Below are 19,027 nucleotides of genomic sequence, written 5' to 3' on the forward strand. Positions count from 1 at the left end.
CACGGGATGTGGCTTGGTGTTTGGCTGCATGCTTGTAAGTACGAGGCCTTGGTTTGCTCCTGAGCAGCCCCGGTGCTTCTTGCCTCCAGTGCCTCCTGTAAGTAACCACCTGTCTTAGCAAAAAGAGACAAGGCCCGGAATGTCGGCTCGGCAGGCTGGAGAAATGGGCAGACAGGAGCCGCAGGAAGTTCAGCAAGGCAAAGTGCAACGCCCTGCACCCGGCGAGGAATAACCCCAGGCACCCGGGGAGGAATAACCCCAGGCGCCAGTACATGGTGGGGGCCGACCTGCTGGAAAGCAGCTTTGCAGAAAAGACCTGGGGGTCCTGGCACCCTACAAGCTGACCACAAGCCAGCAACGTGCCTTTGTGGCAAAGGCGGCCCACGGTAGGCTGGGCTGCGTGAGGAAGAGTGTTGCCACCAGGTCAAGGGAAGTGGTGCTTTCCCCTCTACTCAGCGCTCCAGAGGCCACATCTGGAGCGCGGTCTCCAGTTCTGGGCTCCGCAGTGGAAGAAAGAGAGGGCCCTACCGGCACGAGTCCAGCAAAGAGGCACAAGGATGATTAGGGGCCTGGAGAACCTCTCATATGAGGAGAGGCTGAGAGAGTCGGGACTGTTGAGCCCGGAGAAGAGAAGGCTCACGGGGCATCTTACCAGTGCGTATAACTATCCAACGGGAGGGTCGAACGAAGACAGACCAAGGGAGTGGTGCCCCTCTTCTCGGTGGTGCCCACTGACAGGGCAAGAGTCATCGCACACAAACTGAACACGGGAAATTCAGCTTGAACGTGAGAAAATGCTTCTTTAGCGTGAGGCTGGCTGAACATTGGAACAGGTGGCCCAGAGAGGTTGTGGATTCTCCATCCTTGGTTTTCCCTCCTCAGGTTCTGGCAGAGAGAGGTAAGCTCAGGACAGGGGGGAATGCTTTCCTGTGCAGAGCGGGTGGCTAACGGAGGCTGGCGGAGAAAGAAACACCACCACGAGTCTCCAGCTATGCTGCACAACATCTTTAATGAGCAGGAAGGAAAAAAGGAAAAAAAGCAGCACAGAGACCAAGACACATGTTTCCTGGGTTGAGTGAGGCACAGAGAATTGCCCGTTTCCCCAGGACAAGCGGCATGCAAAGCGTTTGCCTTTTCCCATTCCAGCTCTACCTTGTGGCAATCACATCCTACCTACAGCAATTCCTAACCCCCAAACCGTCCTGCCGTCAGCAGGAGACTCAGCAGAGCGGACGAGCACGAGCTCTTTCTCGAGGAGCTCAGAGTGCAGCAGAGCCAGAGGCAGCATGGCGAGGCCTGGCTCTGTGAGGTGGAGCTGGGAACTCAGTGCGCTCAGGCCTCCAGCCCTTTCAAGACCCCCACCAGATCAGCCTTTCTTTTCTTTCCTCATCTTTCTCTGTGCCCTCCAAATCCAGTTCTAGCTGCATGTCCCCGAGGGGCCTGCGGCTGGTTTTCTTAAAATGCACAACAAGCGTTACATCTCACCTTAAGGCTGGATTTGAGGGCCTGGCAGCAAAGATTTGCTTAGCCCACTGCTTATTGCCCCAGGTCCGGGTGCAGTTCTGGGTGAAGCAGCAAGGATGGAAACTGATCAGATTGTCACAGCAGAAAAAGATTGGGCTGAACAGAAGTCGCAGCAATCACCTCTTAACAACACACTGCGCGCATACAAGCTCCCACGCCCTCCGAGTAACACAGCACAGGGACGCTGACCCACTTTTGGAATACGACCCATTACGGTGGGTTTCAAGCACCGGTGGACAGGCTGGTCGTACCAGATTGCCAAAACAAACAGTTCAAGCTGCGTTCAAGGTGGCAGAGGATGCACTTGGCTATTTGGTTAGGGACGATCCGCTGGAGGCGCAGATTCTTGTGTGCAGGCATCCCTGCAGCTGAACACAGATCTCCCCCTTCTGCCTGAAAGAACCCTCGCCTTCCCAACTGCGCACAACTACCCCCTTGAAACGGGAAAGAGGTAAAGTCCCTAAACATTTCCATTCACCTGCCAAGCTGAGGCAGCCCGCGTATCAAAGTTGTGTCACCACCATGACAGCAATCCAGCCCACAGGAAGAGGAGAAGTGGGGTGTGGCTGACCTCGTTCCCCAGGGAAACTTGGGGAACATTCCCAGTATTCAGAGTTGAGGACATTGCTGGCGCTAGTCAGGCCACACCAGAGCCAGATTCCACTGCCTAGGGCCCAGGGAACGATAGCAGGTTCTGGACGAGGAAGAGGAGGGCAGAGAGCAAGGCAGGTCCCTGCAAGGGAGGAAGGGCAGACAGTCACTCCTGGGGATCTCCATGGGTATGTCCTTAGAGAACTTGACGGGGGCTTCATGCTTTGCCAGCCCGGGGCTCTGACTGGGGAGTGCAGAACCGAGGCGTGGGACAGTGACCAAAGAGGTTCCTGTGCCCTTCCCTGAAAGGGACTCCACACCCAAATTGACCCGTTTTCCTTAGCAAGTTCATCCCAGGGCCAAAAGCCTGGATGGCCTGCTTTTTTAGGAGTGGGTCAGAGCAGTGAGGCAAAAGCTCACAGATGTTTTTCCTGGGCCGTGGATGGAGTGGCCCACTCAAGGCATTTTAATTCCAAATAGGCTTTGACTCAGCCTCCCGGAACACATGGGAGCCCTCGTAACGTGGAAGAGCGGGGAAAACCCCCAAACTCCAGGGAAACGTGCGTCGGTGTGCTGCTGACTTGGGTGGAGACGGTGTCCTGGCTTCAGGCGTGCCAGCGATACCAGGGTTTTTGGCCTCGCTCCTCCACAACTGCCTCCTTCCTGAGGGACGTTTCCTGAAACAACTGGTGCCACTATGCAATCTCCTGCTCCTGCCTTTAAAGCTGTTGCCTTTCTGCTGCTGGTCCAGGGCCTGCGTGACTCAGTGCAGCCCAAACTGTTTCAGGTTGCAAGGGATCTCTGGCGGCCCTCTGGGCCAACGCCCCGTTCCAATCAGGCCAAACTTCCCAGCGACATCAGGAGGCTCAGGGCCTTGTCCGGCCAGCTTCTGAACGCTGCAATGAAGGGAGACGCCACTCTCCCATGGGCAGCCTCTTCCAGGGCTGTGCCGTGCTCCCTGTGACTTGTTCTTCCAAAGAGACAGTTGACATCTCCCTGGTTGCACCTGGAACTGTGCCCCTTGCTGTTTTGCTGTGCACCTCTGAGGAGAGCTTGGCTCTGCCTTTTCCATAACCCGCTGTAGCTGGTGGGAGACGGCAGTGTGATCCCCTCCTCCCCTCCTTGCCTTCTCCCCTCCAGGCGCCACAAAAACAATGCCTTCAACCTTCCTCATATGGCCTGTGCTGCAGGCCTGACCCTCAGCCTCTTCCTCTGCCACTAGCTCTCTCCAGGTTGTTGCCATTGCACTTGTCCTGAGGGAACAGAACCCAGTCTGGCCTGCTGTACAAACCTGCTGAAAGGCCCCTCTGTCCCACTGTCCAGGTCGCCCATAAAAAGCCTAAAGCTTTTTGGCATCTGGACTGATCCCTGAGGGAGGCCACTAGGAAGCAGTCGCCAGATGGCCCTTTTTCCCACTGAGTAAAGGCCTTTGAGCCCAACGGTCCACCCCATTTTCCCCTCACATTAGCGTCGTCAGGCTCCAGGCTGTAACTCACCGGTCTGGCTCGAAGGATGCTGTGAGAGACAAGGCCTTGACAAAGGCCTTGCTAGGCTCAAGGTGAACAGCGGTAGCAACAGCATTTGCAGCGGTAAAAGCTCTTCTTTATGTCCTTGATGTGCCCTGCCAGTTCCAACGCAGGCCAAGCTTTGCCTTTCCTACCACCATTGCGGTATGCCTGGACAGTGAGGCTCTATTTGTGCTTTCTCACCTGTCCCTGTTTTCACCTCCTGTGCTAAGCAGTCATCCCTGACTCCCTCCACAAGCCCCCAGGGGTTACCTGAGTCCCAGCATGTTGCCCTCGTGGCAGAGGCTGGGGAGCTGGACTTCCCCATGAGGAAAGGGAGTCTGTGACCTGGAAACCTCCTTGGGCTGCTACAGAAGATTTTGTCCACTTCTCATCATGAGCGGGTTGTCTCTACCACAGCGTCACTTCCCGCTGCACTGAGGAGGAGGGGGACAAGGGCTCACAGGGCAGACATGCAGGAGGGTCAGAGGCCTTGAGCCAGCGATGGCTGGGAGAACAGGGCCCAGCCTGCATTTGCTACAGGGGCTCGCAGGGCCGGCCAGGAATATGGCAAAGCTACAGCAAAGCCAGGAACTGTGGAGCCTGTTTGGAGACTGTGGGACGGGGCCTGGTTGCCAAGGGCCCTGCCCTTGCCTGGGCTGTGCTTGCTCGCAGCTCCCAGCAGGGAAGCCGTGGCTTGCGTGCAGGCTGAGGTGGTAGAGCCTGTTGGTGAGGGCGAAGGAAGAGGTAGCTGGTGTGTGGGCCAGCTGTTTGTGGCTGTGGCTGCTGGCTGCCTGTCCCATGCACACGCCAGAGCGGGGAGCAGCCAGGAAGAGGAGGCAAAAAGCAAAAGCAAGAGGGACAAGGCTGGGCGTGCAGACGTGAGCATGGGGAGTCCAGCAGTGGTGTGCATGATGCAGGGGGTGTAGCTCAGTGGGAGAGCATTTGACTGCAGATCAAGAGGTCCCTGGTTCAACTCCAGGTGCCCCCTCCACTGCTGCTTTTCTTCCTGGAGCTTCTCCTGTGCCTTGGCGGCCTGCTTCCCCATCCCTCAGTGGGAAGGCTGTGAGGGACAGACAGCCCAGCATGGACCTGTCTCGGCTTCTCGTTCTCTGGGCTCTCGCCTCATGACACCCTTGGGGTTTCCCCTTTCCTTAAGGTGCTGCACCTCCCAGGGAGGGCAAGAGCAGCCCCTCTTCCTTCCCAGGGGCTGTGCTGCCACTGCTCTGTCGGGAGCTGGAGGGCATGAGCTGAGAGAAACCCACCGGGAAACCTCCTGCCCTTGTCTAGCACACAGGTCAGGGTCTGTGACACAAGAGGGAAGGTCTCCCAACGTCACCAGTTAACGCTGAGTCTGGCTTCCACCGGCTTTTTTCCCATAAAGTGGAGCTTAAAGGCTAAACAGGCTAAACGCACCCTTTGTCATCTCATCCTTTCGCACCTGGGAAAGGTGTGTTGTGCCTGCCAGGACTGCAGGAAGTTGGGGGGGGGGGGAGGAGCGAGCAGAGCCGTAGAGGGAGGGTGGGTGTTTTGCTGTGTGACCGGGCTTGACATGCTGCTGTGCTGCTGTGCAGCTGCGCAGCTGGAGGGACCCTCCGTACCCGCAGGGCTGGTCTGGAGCGTGGCCTTTCCAGGCAGCCCAAAAGGAGATGGCACCCCGTAGTTGGCAGGATTCGAACCTGCGCGGGGAAACCCCAATGGATTTCTAGTCCATCGCCTTCACCACTCAGCCACAACTACCTGCCCCAAACTGCTCTGCAGCAGTGAGCGGGTGCCCTGTGCTGTGGCACCTGGCTCCCAGGGAGTTTGAGGGCCAGGCTGTGCTGGGGCATGTCCTTTCCACTCTGTGGACACCACGCAGTCAGGCACCAGAGGCCCCTGCAGCCAGTGCTGGAGAGGCCTTGAGAGACATGGTGCCAGGGCGATGGCTGCAGCTCCCAGTGCCTGGTTGTCAGGCTGGCCTCTGGGATATGCTGATGCTGGAGGATGGTTTCACTCTCCCTCCGGCATCCCCATGGCGGGAGGGGAGAAAAGGAAGGGAGCAGTGTGAGGCATCCAGTGATGGTGGAGAGGAAATGTGTCAGGTGTATAAGAAGGAAGAGAAAGCAGAGAGCCCAGGAGTAGGAGTGGAAGGGGAAAGACTGCAAGGAAGCCATGGCCCAGCTGCGGCCTCCCCCCCCACCCCAGGTGTGAGGGTTTTGAGGTGATGAGGAAGAGCCTGGAGAGACTGTGAGAGGAGGAAATGTGTGTGCAAGGGGGCTGGAAGGAGGAGGCAGAGCCAGTTCATGAGCTGTGGGGAGCAGGAGGCACGCCTGGGTCCGCATGTGCTGGTGGTGCAATGGTGAGCGTAGCTGCCTTCCAAGCAGTGCAGGACAGGTTTTGTTCCCAGACAACACGGACAAAACGTTCTTCTTCCAGGTGCCTGCAGAGGCCCTTCCACCTCCTTCAGGGAAGTTCCTGCTGGAACACAGCTCAGCTTTCTCCAGCAAGCTCTCATCCCCTGAGGGGAGCCACTCCCCTTGTTGCAGCCTCCCTGCATGCACAGCCACGGTGGGGCACCCCACAGAGCCCAGGAGAGACAGGCCCCCTCCTCCTTCAGCAATGCCTGCCTTGGCAAAAGCACATGGAAGGCACTGAAGCGGCAGAGCTGCTGAGGGTGGAGGTTATCATGGCCAGGAGTCAAGCGCAGACCAGCTGCTTGGCAGGCAGCTGTGCTCATCTCAGGCACAGAAGTGCCCGCTGCCCCACAGCCTTCCTGCTGGCCCCAGTTCTGCCCCTGCTCTCCTCTTCCTGCCCGCCTCCAAAGCCAGCCTGGCTGGGGGCTGGGGAAGGGCAAGCTGGGCAGAACCTGGTGGGTCAGGAAGCACCACCTCCCCAGCTCCGCTGCCAGCAGGACGGCGTCCTGCGGTGGGCTCAGACCACCAGCCTTGGGGTGCCCTCTCTGCTGGTGCCACAGAGCTGCCCATGCGGGGCCTCTCAGGGCCACCTTTTCCTGCCTCAGAAATGTCCCAGCCCCCTGGATGCTCTGGGTGGGCGGGGGCAGTGTGTTAGGGCCGGGAGTGTAGATTAGGCACCATGGACAGCCCCCCCGCCTGGCTCTGGGTTTTCCTGTGTGGCCATCCCCTCCCCACACAGCTTGGGGTGCAAATGGAGCCTGTGGGCACATCTCCCTTCTTGCACTGTAAAGGAACACTGCCAAGGCCCCCTCCCCACCTCCTGCCCCCGCCCACCCATGCGCGCGCGCACACACACACGCACACGCTTGCAGAGACTGTACAGGCAAGCTTGGCTCAACGAGAGCGATTATCACTAGCGACTCCTGAAACGGTGAGCCCTGCTATTACGGGATAAGGCCATGCTACGGCTGTGCCAGTCCCACAAGTAGCTGCTGCTGAAAGGGATGGCCACATGCCCCTCTGTCCCAATCCCACCTTGTCCCTCACGCTGGCTCTGACACTCTCCTGACAGGGAGCTGGTGTAGAGGGTGATGCTGGTTGGGAACCATTGATTTACGTGGGGAGTTACTTTCTCCCGGTGCAGCTCCGTGAAGCTGCACTCATCATGGGCCCACATAAGCACCGGAGAAAGCACGAGGGAAGCAGAGAGAGGACATGGCCAGAAACAGAGCGGCTTTCGCCTCTGCAGGGCGCTTTCCTGTCCAGCTGGCTTTTCTGCAGGGCCAAACACCGTGCGCTGGGTGAGCAAGCGAGTGAGCCACGCTTTCAGACAAGCCCTGACTTGCGCATGCACAAAATATGCTCTGCTAGCCTCAAACATCTCCGCAAGCCGACAGGAAACTGAGGGCTTACTGACCTCCTGCTGCCTCAGGATGTGGGTCTGGGTGCCCCCCTGGTTATGCAAGTGGGAGGCCACCGGACCCCTTGACACAGGCACCATGGTGGCAGGTCAGGGGCCAGCTCCGTTAGGCTCTCTGCAGCTGAATTTACAACAGCTGGAGCACTGCAGGCCACTCTGCAGAACCAAGAAATGGAGGGGAACAGCTTCCAAGAAGTGGCTTTTTGTGTGGTATCTGTCACTGTTTTCCTGTACTGTAGACAAAACCAAGGTGGAAAGAAAGGGGCACCTTCAGAGCTTCTTTAAAAGCTTTTCACCATTCAGACCCCGTGCTGCTCCAGCCTCTTAGAGGAGGAGCCTGAGTGTCCGGGAGCAGCAAGCGCCGGCTGATCCCTAAGGGATGGGGAGCCGGGTGCGATAACACGACTGGCTGGGCAAGGACCTTGCCTGCCAGGGTCCCTTCCCACCGCCACCAAGCCAGGCAAACAGGGCAGGCCTGGAGATGCTAGCGAGGCTCAGCAAAGAGTACAGATCACCAGGGAAGTTCACCTGGTGATGAGGCAGGTCCGAGGTCAAGCTGGGAAGTAAATCTGCAGCTCAGGGTCAGGGTCAGAATCGGGTCTGGCAAGGGTGGTGAGGGTCAGACGCAGTCCAGTGATCACCAGGCAGGTCCATGGTGAAAAGGCAGGTCTGAGGTCAGGCTGGGACGTCAGACCGCGGGTCAGTGTCCAGATCAATGGGGTCCATGGCTAGGCAGGGACATGGCCGTGACAGAGCCAGAGACTAGTACTCCCACAACATAGCGCAGCCAGAGGAAAGGCCTAGGGCTGAGCTTAAATGGGGCTCCTGGGCCCACAGGAAGAGGGTGCATGGTGGTGGGGGGGGGAGGTCCGAGCTGAGGCTGGTCAGGGCACTGAAGCCTATCAGTGCCCTCAGGGCTGTGACAGAGGGGGTCCCTCTCTCTGCTCAGCAGTGCCAGGAGCAGGCAGAAAGAGGGCCCAGCATAGCCCCGTGGTCTCATTGAACAGTCTCCCAAGGCCACCCTCCCACTGCTCTCCAAGAACCCAGAAACTCAGCGCAGTGACTCAGAAAAATCCAGCTCTGCCCTTGGAGAATATAGGTGTCTTTCTCTCCCTGGGAATGGAGAGAAAAGTGTGACTTGGAGCTGTGATTTGATTTCAGCACACCTGAGCTCTGTATTCTTGCTCTGGACAAGCCAACATGCTGTCACGGTGCTCCTGAGTCATGGCAAGAGTACGCATGTCTTTCCCACTGGCAGGCGCCACACAGGCAAGTGTGGGACTCCGGATGGTGTAGCCCATAGAAGAGGGGTTTGCTCTGGGGTGCTCCCCAGGAGTTAGCGAACCCCAGGTGCACCATGGCTGTGGGGTTGCTGCACCCTGGGGGCACACCCTCTAACCACCCCATGATTGACAAGACCACATGAAGGAGAAGTGACACCGCAGACCCACACCACAAACATCTAGGGGCTGTGGAGCCATCCCCCACAGAACGACCTGTTACTGGGCGTACCGTTACCAACAATTGCTACCCATGCTGGGTACGAGGGCTGGGCTGGGCACGAGGTTACCTGTTGGTATGCACTCTGCTATTGACTAGAGCCATACAGCTTTTGTATACCTGTGGGCTGGCGTTGTTTCGACTGGGTGTAAAAGAGAGGAAGCCCCATGGGTTTGTTGCGGACTTGGACCCATGGTCCGCTGGCCTGCAGACCCGAGGACCCACCCGTCAGTGGGGATGCCCCTAATGTCAACAGCGTGGTGAGGAGAATCCGGGGAAAACTGTACCGGAGGGGTGGCCCGTGAGGGGCGAGAGCGGTCACCGTACCACCGTGCACCCGTGATTTAACCGTACAGCTCTGATAAGTATATGTACTTTCAGTTCTGTTATATTTCTCGCTATACTACACTGCACTTTTAGCTTTGTTATAACCTCCCATCTCTAATAAATTCTCACCCTTGACAAATGACAATCTCCCCGGTTCAGCGCAGCTAACTCGGGAATCCGAAAGAATCCCAGACACCCCTCTAGTGGCGCGTCACACCCACGCGCTTTGAAGGCTGATGAACTGAGAAGCCAAAGACTTTGCCCGCAATGCCGCCCCATGGCCAGTTCCTGGGGAAGCAAGAGGGCTTCCTTCTGCCTTGGTTGGGGACTGGAGGGCTGCGTAGGGAGGGCTCTACCACAGTAACCCCCGGGGGGAGGCTGTGGCAGTCTGAAGGAGTGTGTGTGGGGGGGGAAGGGGCTGGGGAGTCAAAGAGAAAGGACAGGACATGAGCCAAGCGCTGAGCAACGACTGAGCTCCAGTTCCTGTGGGGAAGAGGCTCACTTGCTGCCGTGGTGCAGAGGAGGGAGGAGAGTGCAGCGCTCTCTGGGAGCTGGGAATTCGTGGAACGAGACAGACTGGAAGGGATCTCCGGAGGCCTCTAATTCAACTGCCCGCTCAAAGCAGGACTAGTGCCAAAGCTGGAGCCGGTCGCTCAGTGCCTGGCCCTGACACATTTTGAATTTGCTCTCCACGGAAGGAGAGTCCAAACTTCTCTGGGCACCTGCTCCACACGGCTTCAATGCTCACTGAGTTAACGCTGCAGTTAACAACTGGCTGCACCGCTGGTGTTGGCAGCAGGGTTTTGGTTTCTATGACCGTGGGACCCTGTTTGAAGATCTGATGGAGAGAGCTGATGGAGAGAGCTGATGGAGAGAGCTGGGATCCACCTCACCAAGTGGGGCATGCGTGTCTTTGCCAACAGGTTGACCAGCCTGGCAAGGAGGGCTTTAAACTAGGCAAGATGGGGGAAGGGGAGTGTTATAGAGACAGGATAGTCAGTAAAACACTGCTCAAGTCAGGATGCCTCCAGCGGGTGCATGCAGCCAGGGGCACAGCGCGGGACATGGCTATGGAGCATCCTCTTGCACCTCTCCTGAGAAGCCTGCATGCCCCATTTGGCTCTCTGAAATGCCTGTACACCAATGCACGCGGCATGGGGAATCAGCAGGAAGAATTAGAGATCTGTGTGCGGTTGCAGGGCCAGGATCTCGTTGCAGTTACAGAGACGTGGTGCGATAGCTCACGTGACTGGAATGCTGTCATGGATGGCTATGCACTTTTTAGGAAAGATGGCTATGCACTTTTTAGGAAAGACAGGCTAGGAAGGCGAGGTGCTGTGGAGTTACTCTTTATGTGAGGGAGCAACTAGAATGTCTGGAGCTCTGCCTCGGGGTGGATGAAGAGCAAGCTGAGAGCTTATGGGTAAGGATTAAAGGGCAGGCTAACATGGGTGACACTGTTGTGGGGGTTTACTACAGGCCACCTGATCAGGAAGAAGTAGTCAATGGGGCCTTCTACAGACAGCTGGAAGTAGCCTCACGATCAGAGGCCCTGGTTCTCCCGGGAGACTTCAACCACCCTGACATCTGCTGGGAAGAGAGCACAGCTAGGCACAAACAGTCGAGGAGGGTCCTGCAGAGCACTGATGATAACTTCTTGACACAGGTGGTGGAGACGCCAACAAGGAGAGGTGTGCTGCTTGACCTTGTGCTAACAAACAAAGGAGGCCTGGTTGGATCTGTGAAGGCTGGGGGCAGCCTTGGCTGTAGTGGAGTTCAGGCTCCTACGAGGAGGAAGCAGGGCAATAAGTAATATAAGTCAGATCACAACCCTGGACTTCAGGAGAGCTAACTTTGGCCTCTTCAGGGACCTCCTCAGGGGAATCTCATGGGGTAGGGCCCTAGCAGGAAGAGGGGTCCAGGAGAGCCGGTTAATATTCAAGCATCGTTTCCTCCAGGCTCAAGACGGGTGCATCCCTCTTGAGTAGGAAGTCCAGCAAAGTGGGCAGGAGACCTGCATGGATGAGCAAGGAGCTCCTGGCAGAACTCCAACAGAAGAAGGAAGTCTACAGAATGTGGAAAAGGGGACAGGCCACTTGGGAGGAATACAGGGACGTTGTCAGAGTGTGCAGGGATGCGACGAGGAAGGCTAAGGCCCAGTTGGAATGAAATCTGGCAAGGGATGCCAAGGACAACCAGAAGGGCTTCTTCAACTACATCCTGGAGGTCCTCACTGAGCATGTGGAGGACAAGGAGGTGATCAGGAGTAGTCAGCACGGGTTCACCAAAGGGAAATCATGCTTGACCTTCTCTGATGGCCTGACTGGCTGGGTAGATGAGGGCAGAGCAGTGGATGCTGTCTCCCTGCACTTCAGCAAGGCTTCTGACACTGTCTCCCATCACTTTCTCATAGGTAAACTCAGCAAGTGTGGATTGGATGAGTGGACAGTGAGGTGGCCTGAGGACCGGCTGGATGGCCGAGCTCAGAGGGTTGTGGTCAGTGGCACAGAGGCCTGTAGCTCGCGCTGTCCCGCAGGGGTCAGTCCTGGGTCCAGTCCTGTTCAACGTATTCATCGATGACCTGGACGAAGGCACAGAGTGCACCCGCAGCAAGTTTGCTGAGGATACTAAACTGTGGGGGAGTGGCTGACACACCAGAAGGCAGTGCTGCCGTTCCGAGGGACCAGGACAGGCTGGAGAGCTGGGCGGAGAGGAACCTCCTGAAGTTCAACAAAGGCAAGGGCAGGGTCCTGCCATCAGGAAGCTGTGGATTTAGCTCCCTGAAGGGAAGGGAGAAACAGCTTTGTGCCCAGGACACCCACACTCTTGTGGGGGGACCTCTCTGTGGTCCACTGCCTGTGAACCACAGCAGTCTCTGCCCCTCGGGGGCACTTTTGGAGGCCTGGATGCTAAGAAAGCAAAGGAGAAGGTGGGAGAAGATGCTGAGAAAGCAAAGGAGAACGCAGGAGGAGCACAGACAAGGGGCTGAGGAGTGGCACAGCCACCAACCAGCCCTGGCCAGAGACCTGGAGCGCAGCACTGCGGGGAGTGCTGGTGCACGTGCCCAAAGTGAGAGGCCCCACCTCTCAGGGAGCGGGGTGGGGCAAAAGGGCCATAGCAGAGGATGGTTTCGATCCATCGACCTCTGGGTTATGGGCCCAGCACGCTTCCGCTGCGCCACTCTGCTCCCCCCAGCAGCTTTGTGGGGAGATGGCAGGGCCCTCCCTGCCACTCCCAGGCACTGACCGTGCCAGCTCTTGGGCTCGGGGGGTTGCCGTTCCTCCTGCCTGGGCCTGGTCCCACGGAGGAAAAAAGTCTCCCCCGGGAAGCCCCAAGGCCGTGGGCCCGGGCTGAAGCCGCCTTGGTTTGCCCTTATGACGCCATCTCCTGCCTGGCACAGACCCAGGGGAAAGCGGGGAGTTTGTGTTTGCCCAACTGAGCTGCCTCTGCAGGGGAGGACAGAAACCCCAGAGCCAGGGGGCAGCCTGCCTGCCTGCATTGTGCTGGGAGCGCTTGCTTCCCAACGAGTGGATGAGTGTCTGATGCTCTCCTAGCCAGGAAAAGGCTCCCCTCCACCTGGAGTCACGTGCCTCTCCTGCACACAGTGCTTTCCTTGTGCAGGCTTGGTGAGCCCTGGGAGCCCCCGGTGGCTTTCTGCCCTGGAGAGGCAGGTTCCACCTCTGCTGGTGACCTGCTGCTGACACACTTCCTCAGAGCCGCTGCCCAGGCCAAGCCTGAAGAGCTGCGCTAGAGTGACCCCTGAGCCCAATGGATGCTCTCTTGCTGCCATCCCAAGGACGTTTTGGGCACCTCCATTTCAGTCCGCAGCAAGGGAAGGAGGAAGCCCCAAACCAAGTCAACCCTGCTGGCCCCTTGCTGCCCCACATGACTGTGTTGTGGCAGGGCACCCTGCCAAGGGGGAAAGCCCCATCACCTGGAAGGACTCAGGGACTGGCTCTGTCTCTTGCAAACTGCCCTGTGCTCACCAAAGACAGCAGCTGCGGTGCTTTAGTGCAAACCAGTGCTGGAGGAAGTAGGAGCAGGGAGGGCAGAGGAAGGCAGGAGTTAAGTGATGTTAGGAAGGAACTGGTGCAGGCTAGAGCAATGATTCCCAGGTGCTTTCCTGGCAGTGCCCTCTTTCCCAGGGCCCTGGACTTCTCTGCCTTGACAAAGCTCTGCTTCAGATGTGCCTTCCAGGCCCACCTGCCGTGCAGGCGTGTCAGGGCTCCTTGGCCTTGCTGGTGAGCTGACTGGCAGCTGTGTCCAACGCGGTGTCCCCACAGCTGTGTTCAACACGGTGTCCAGGCTCTCTGGCCTGGGGCCCAGAGGTGCGCCCCCTCCCCACGGAGCCCATAGTCTTCCTGGGTGGGAAGGAAACCCAGGCCTCCTGCATGTGCAGGAACCAGAGGAGCGCAGAGCTGGGCACTGCTTCCTCTCAGGCTGACGCAAGGGGAAGGAAAAATATCACTGTGGATGCCTGTTCCTGCATAGCAGCAGGGAAATACGACTGTAAGGAGTATAATTACCCCAGAATGTCTTTGTCCAGGATTTCCCCAGCTCTGCTTCCTCCCCAGGGCTGGGCATCTGGTGGCACCTTCTGTCCAGTCCGCCTCACTCCACAGCAGGCACTGGGAGGTAAGTGAGACACTTCCCCTGGAGTCCCAGGTGTAGTGCCTCTGTTGGGGTGTATTGCAGCCCTCATGTTCCTGATTGCTGTCCATGTCTGAATGTGCTCGTCTGTGGGTCTGTGCGTGCCCAGCTGTGGTGTGTCCAAAGAGTGCAAAGGAGAACTCCCCCCCCCCCATCCCCCTAGTGCAGCCTGGCCCTGGAACTCGCAGCAGGCCGGACGACATTGCACAGGGCACGTGATCACTGCTGCTGAGAGGTTTGGGGCAGGAAGCTGTGGCCGAGTGGGGAAGGCGATGGACGTGAAACGCATGGGGGTTTCCCTGCGCAGGTTCGAATCCTGCCAACTATGGGGCACCTGTCCCCTTTTGGGCTGCCTGGAGCGACCAGGCTCCAGCCCTGGACAAAGCCTCACAGCCACAGTCCCTCCAGCTGAACAGCGTGCCCGGTGAACCCTCCATCCCTCTAGTCACCCTCAGCTTCCCCCCAGAGTCGCCAGGGCGCGTGCAAACCCCCTCTCTCCTTTCCCAGCCACACAGGCTCACACCTTTCCTGACAGAGACATGCTCTCCTCTGGGGACGGATGGATTTTCTTCTCAGGGGCATGTTTTTCCCACGGGGCCAGAGCTGAGATGCACGTGCTTCTGTGATGGGAAGGGAGGCGTCCTATGTGGAAACTTCTGCAAGTTTTTGCAGCATCAGGAGAAGAGGCAGGGGCAGGGCAATGCTGCTTCCTATTCTTTTTCCTTCTGCTGCATCTTTCTCCCCTCTCAGACTCCCGGGATAGTCTTGAAAGCTCAGCGAGGGTCAGAGAGTGCCTGGGACGAGCAGGAGGCGGGCATAGGTCTGCATGCGTTGGTGGTATAGTGGTGAGCATAGCTGCCTTCCAAGCAGTTGACCCGGGTTCGATTCCCGGCCAACGCACGCACGCTTTTCTTCTCCCAGGCGCCTGCAGAGGCCCTTCCACCTCCTGCCAGAAAAGAGCCCAGGCAGGGCTGCATGCACAGGCAGGGTGAGGCACCTTGACCTTCTCTGTGGCCTTTTGCTGTGCTCACTCCAGTGTGGCCTTGTCTCTCTCGTACCGGGAAGCCCAGAAATGGACACAGCACTCCAGATGTGCTCTCACCAGTGCTGAGCAGAGGGGAAGGATCACACCTCCCTCAGCCTGCTGGCAACGCTCTTCCTAACGCAGCCCAGGATGCTGCCAGCCGCCTTTGCTGCAAGGGCACGTTGCTGCCTCAAGTGCTGAAGGCCTTCCGGGACACAACAGCTCTGCTCTGAAATAAGTGCCCGTGAGATACCAAGCTCCTGGGGAGCTGACAGAGCCCCTAACTGCTGGAACCAGAAACATGACGGCACCAGTGGAGTCCCTGCAAGGGCACCTGGCATGCAGATGCCCAGGGGCTCCTGCAGAGGGAGGAAGGACACTTTGAAGAGCCCTGTTCACTTGCTGCCAGGTGCGGACTGGCCCGAGAGGGAAGGCAGAGGCAACAGCCCTGAGTCCGCAGAAGAGCTCCACCTACTGCAAAGATGGTGTAACTCGAGCAGCAGTCCCTGCTGGGAGATGTGGGTGGTACAGCTTTGGGAAGAGTAATGCATGAACTGGGGGACTGAACAGTGACACGGGATGTGGCTTGGTGTTTGGCTGCATGCTTGTAAGTACGAGGCCTTGGTTTGCTCCTGAGCAGCCCCGGTGCTTCTTGCCTCCAGTGCCTCCTGTAAGTAACCACCTGTCTTAGCAAAAAGAGACAAGGCCCGGACTGTCGGCTCGGCAGGCTGGAGAAACGGGCAGACAGGAGCCGCAGGAAGTTCAGCAAGGCAAAGTGCAACGCCCTGCACCCGGCGAGGAATAACCCCAGGCACCCGGGGAGGAATAACCCCAGGCGCCAGTACATGGTGGGGGCCGACCTGCTGGAAAGCAGCTTTGCAGAAAAGACCTGGGGGTCCTGGCACCCTACAAGCTGACCACAAGCCAGCAACGTGCCTTTGTGGCAAAGGCGGCCCACGGTAGGCTGGGCTGCGTGAGGAAGAGTGTTGCCACCAGGTCAAGGGAAGTGGTGCTTTCCCCTCTACTCAGCGCTCCAGAGGCCACATCTGGAGCGCGGTCTCCAGTTCTGGGCTCCGCAGTGGAAGAAAGAGAGGGCCCTACCGGCACGAGTCCAGCAAAGAGGCACAAGGATGATTAGGGGCCTGGAGAACCTCTCATATGAGGAGAGGCTGAGAGAGTCGGGACTGTTGAGCCCGGAGAAGAGAAGGCTCACGGGGCATCTTACCAGTGCGTATAACTATCCAACGGGAGGGTCGAACGAAGACAGACCAAGGGAGTGGTGCCCCTCTTCTCGGTGGTGCCCACTGACAGGGCAAGAGTCATCGCACACAAACTGAACACGGGAAATTCAGCTTGAACGTGAGAAAATGCTTCTTTAGCGTGAGGCTGGCTGAACATTGGAACAGGTGGCCCAGAGAGGTTGTGGATTCTCCATCCTTGGTTTTCCCTCCTCAGGTTCTGGCAGAGAGAGGTAAGCTCAGGACAGGGGGGAATGCTTTCCTGTGCAGAGCGGGTGGCTAACGGAGGCTGGCGGAGAAAGAAACACCACCACGAGTCTCCAGCTATGCTGCACAACATCTTTAATGAGCAGGAAGGAAAAAAGGAAAAAAAGCAGCACAGAGACCAAGACACATGTTTCCTGGGTTGAGTGAGGCACAGAGAATTGCCCGTTTCCCCAGGACAAGCGGCATGCAAAGCGTTTGCCTTTTCCCATTCCAGCTCTACCTTGTGGCAATCACATCCTACCTACAGCAATTCCTAACCCCCAAACCGTCCTGCCGTCAGCAGGAGACTCAGCAGAGCGGACGAGCACGAGCTCTTTCTCGAGGAGCTCAGAGTGCAGCAGAGCCAGAGGCAGCATGGCGAGGCCTGGCTCTGTGAGGTGGAGCTGGGAACTCAGTGCGCTCAGGCCTCCAGCCCTTTCAAGACCCCCACCAGATCAGCCTTTCTTTTCTTTCCTCATCTTTCTCTGTGCCCTCCAAAATCCAGTTCTAGCTGCGTGTCCCCGAGGGGCCTGCGGCTGGTTTTCTTAAAATGCACAACAAGCGTTACATCTCACCTTAAGGCTGGATTTGAGGGCCTGGCAGCAAAGATTTGCCTAACCCACTGCTTATTGCCCCAGGTCCGGGTGCAGTTCTGGGTGAAGCAGCAAGGATGGAAACTGATCAGATTGTCACAGCAGAAAAAGATTGGGCTGAACAGAAGTCACAGCAATCACCTCTTAACAACACACTGCGCGCATACAAGCTCCCACGCCCTCCGAGTAACACAGCACAGGGACGCTGACCCACTTTTGGAATACGACCCATTACGGTGGGTTTCAAGCACCGGTGGACAGGCTGGTCGTACCAGATTGCCAAAACAAACAGTTCAAGCTGCGTTCAAGGTGGCAGAGGATGCACTTGGCTATTTGGTTAGGGACGATCCGCTGGAGGCGCAGATTCTTGTGTGCAGGCATCCCTGCAGCTGAACACAGATCTCCCCCTTCTGCCTGAAAGAACCCTCGCCTTCCCAACTGCGCACAACTACCCCCTTGAAACGGGAAAGAGGTAAAGTCCCTAAACATTTCCATTCACCTGCCAAGCTGAGGCAGCCCGCGTATCAAAGTTGTGTCACCACCATGACAGCAATCCAGCCCACAGGAAGAGGAGAAGTGGGGTGTGGCTGACCTCGTTCCCCAGGGAAACTTGGGGAACATTCCCAGTATTCAGAGTTGAGGACATTGCTGGCGCTAGTCAGGCCACACCAGAGCCAGATTCCACTGCCTAGGGCCCAGGGAACGATAGCAGGTTCTGGACGAGGAAGAGGAGGGCAGAGAGCAAGGCAGGTCCCTGCAAGGGAGGAAGGGCAGACAGTCACTCCTGGGGATCTCCATGGGTATGTCCTTAGAGAACTTGACGGGGGCTTCATGCTTTGCCAGCCCGGGGCTCTGACTGGGGAGTGCAGAACCGAGGCGTGGGACAGTGACCAAAGAGGTTCCTGTGCCCTTCCCTGAAAGGGACTCCACACCCAAATTGACCCGTTTTCCTTAGCAAGTTCATCCCAGGGCCAAAAGCCTGGATGGCCTGCTTTTTTAGGAGTGGGTCAGAGCAGTGAGGCAAAAGCTCACAGATGTTTTTCCTGGGCCGTGGATGGAGTGGCCCACTCAAGGCATTTTAATTCCAAATAGGCTTTGACTCAGCCTCCCGGAACACATGGGAGCCCTCGTAACGTGGAAGAGCGGGGAAAACCCCCAAACTCCAGGGAAACGTGCGTCGGTGTGCTGCTGACTTGGGTGGAGACGGTGTCCTGGCTTCAGGCGTGCCAGCGATACCAGGGTTTTTGGCCTCGCTCCTCCACAACTGCCTCCTTCCTGAGGGACGTTTCCTGAAACAACTGGTGCCACTATGCAATCTCCTGCTCCTGCCTTTAAAGCTGTTGCCTTTCTGCTGCTGGTCCAGGGCCTGCGTGACTCAGTGCAGCCCAAACTGTTTCAGGTTGCAAGGGATCTCTGGCGGCCCTCTGGGCCAACGCCCCGTTCCAATCAGGCCAAACTTCCCAGCGACATCAGGAGGCTCAGGGCCTTGTCCGGCCAGCTTCTGAACGCTGCAATGAAGGGAGACGCCACTCTCCCATGGGCAGCCTCTTCCAGGGCTGTGCCGTGCTCCCTGTGACTTGTTCTTCCAAAGAGACAGTTGACATCTCCCTGGTTGCACCTGGAACTGTGCCCCTTGCTGTTTTGCTGTGCACCTCTGAGGAGAGCTTGGCTCTGCCTTTTCCATAACCCGCTGTAGCTGGTGGGAGACGGCAGTGTGATCCCCTCCTCCCCTCCTTGCCTTCTCCCCTCCAGGCGCCACAAAAACAATGCCTTCAACCTTCCTCATATGGCCTGTGCTGCAGGCCTGACCCTCAGCCTCTTCCTCTGCCACTAGCTCTCTCCAGGTTGTTGCCATTGCACTTGTCCTGAGGGAACAGAACCCAGTCTGGCCTGCTGTACAAACCTGCTGAAAGGCCCCTCTGTCCCACTGTCCAGGTCGCCCATAAAAAGCCTAAAGCTTTTTGGCATCTGGACTGATCCCTGAGGGAGGCCACTAGGAAGCAGTCGCCAGAT

At 57.7% G+C, this 19,027-nt stretch overlaps 4 non-coding genes across 4 annotated transcripts; 2 read left to right on the top strand and 2 right to left on the bottom strand.

Annotated features, from left to right (window-relative positions):
* Window positions 1-4,539: 4,539 nt before the first annotated feature.
* TRNAC-GCA (transfer RNA cysteine (anticodon GCA)) lies at window positions 4,540-4,611 on the top strand. The gene has a single exon. It is a non-coding gene; the product is annotated as a tRNA-Cys (tRNA).
* A 667-nt stretch (window positions 4,612-5,278) lies between these two features.
* TRNAS-AGA (transfer RNA serine (anticodon AGA)) lies at window positions 5,279-5,360 on the bottom strand. The gene has a single exon. It is a non-coding gene; the product is annotated as a tRNA-Ser (tRNA).
* A 7,018-nt stretch (window positions 5,361-12,378) lies between these two features.
* On the bottom strand, window positions 12,379-12,450 carry TRNAM-CAU (transfer RNA methionine (anticodon CAU)). Its single transcript has one exon. It is a non-coding gene; the product is annotated as a tRNA-Met (tRNA).
* A 2,291-nt stretch (window positions 12,451-14,741) lies between these two features.
* On the top strand, window positions 14,742-14,813 carry TRNAG-UCC (transfer RNA glycine (anticodon UCC)). Its single transcript has one exon. It is a non-coding gene; the product is annotated as a tRNA-Gly (tRNA).
* Window positions 14,814-19,027: the final 4,214 nt, after the last annotated feature.

This window comes from Struthio camelus, chromosome 12, assembly GCF_040807025.1.
Source record: "Struthio camelus isolate bStrCam1 chromosome 12, bStrCam1.hap1, whole genome shotgun sequence".
Classification (NCBI taxonomy): Eukaryota; Metazoa; Chordata; class Aves; order Struthioniformes; family Struthionidae; genus Struthio; species Struthio camelus.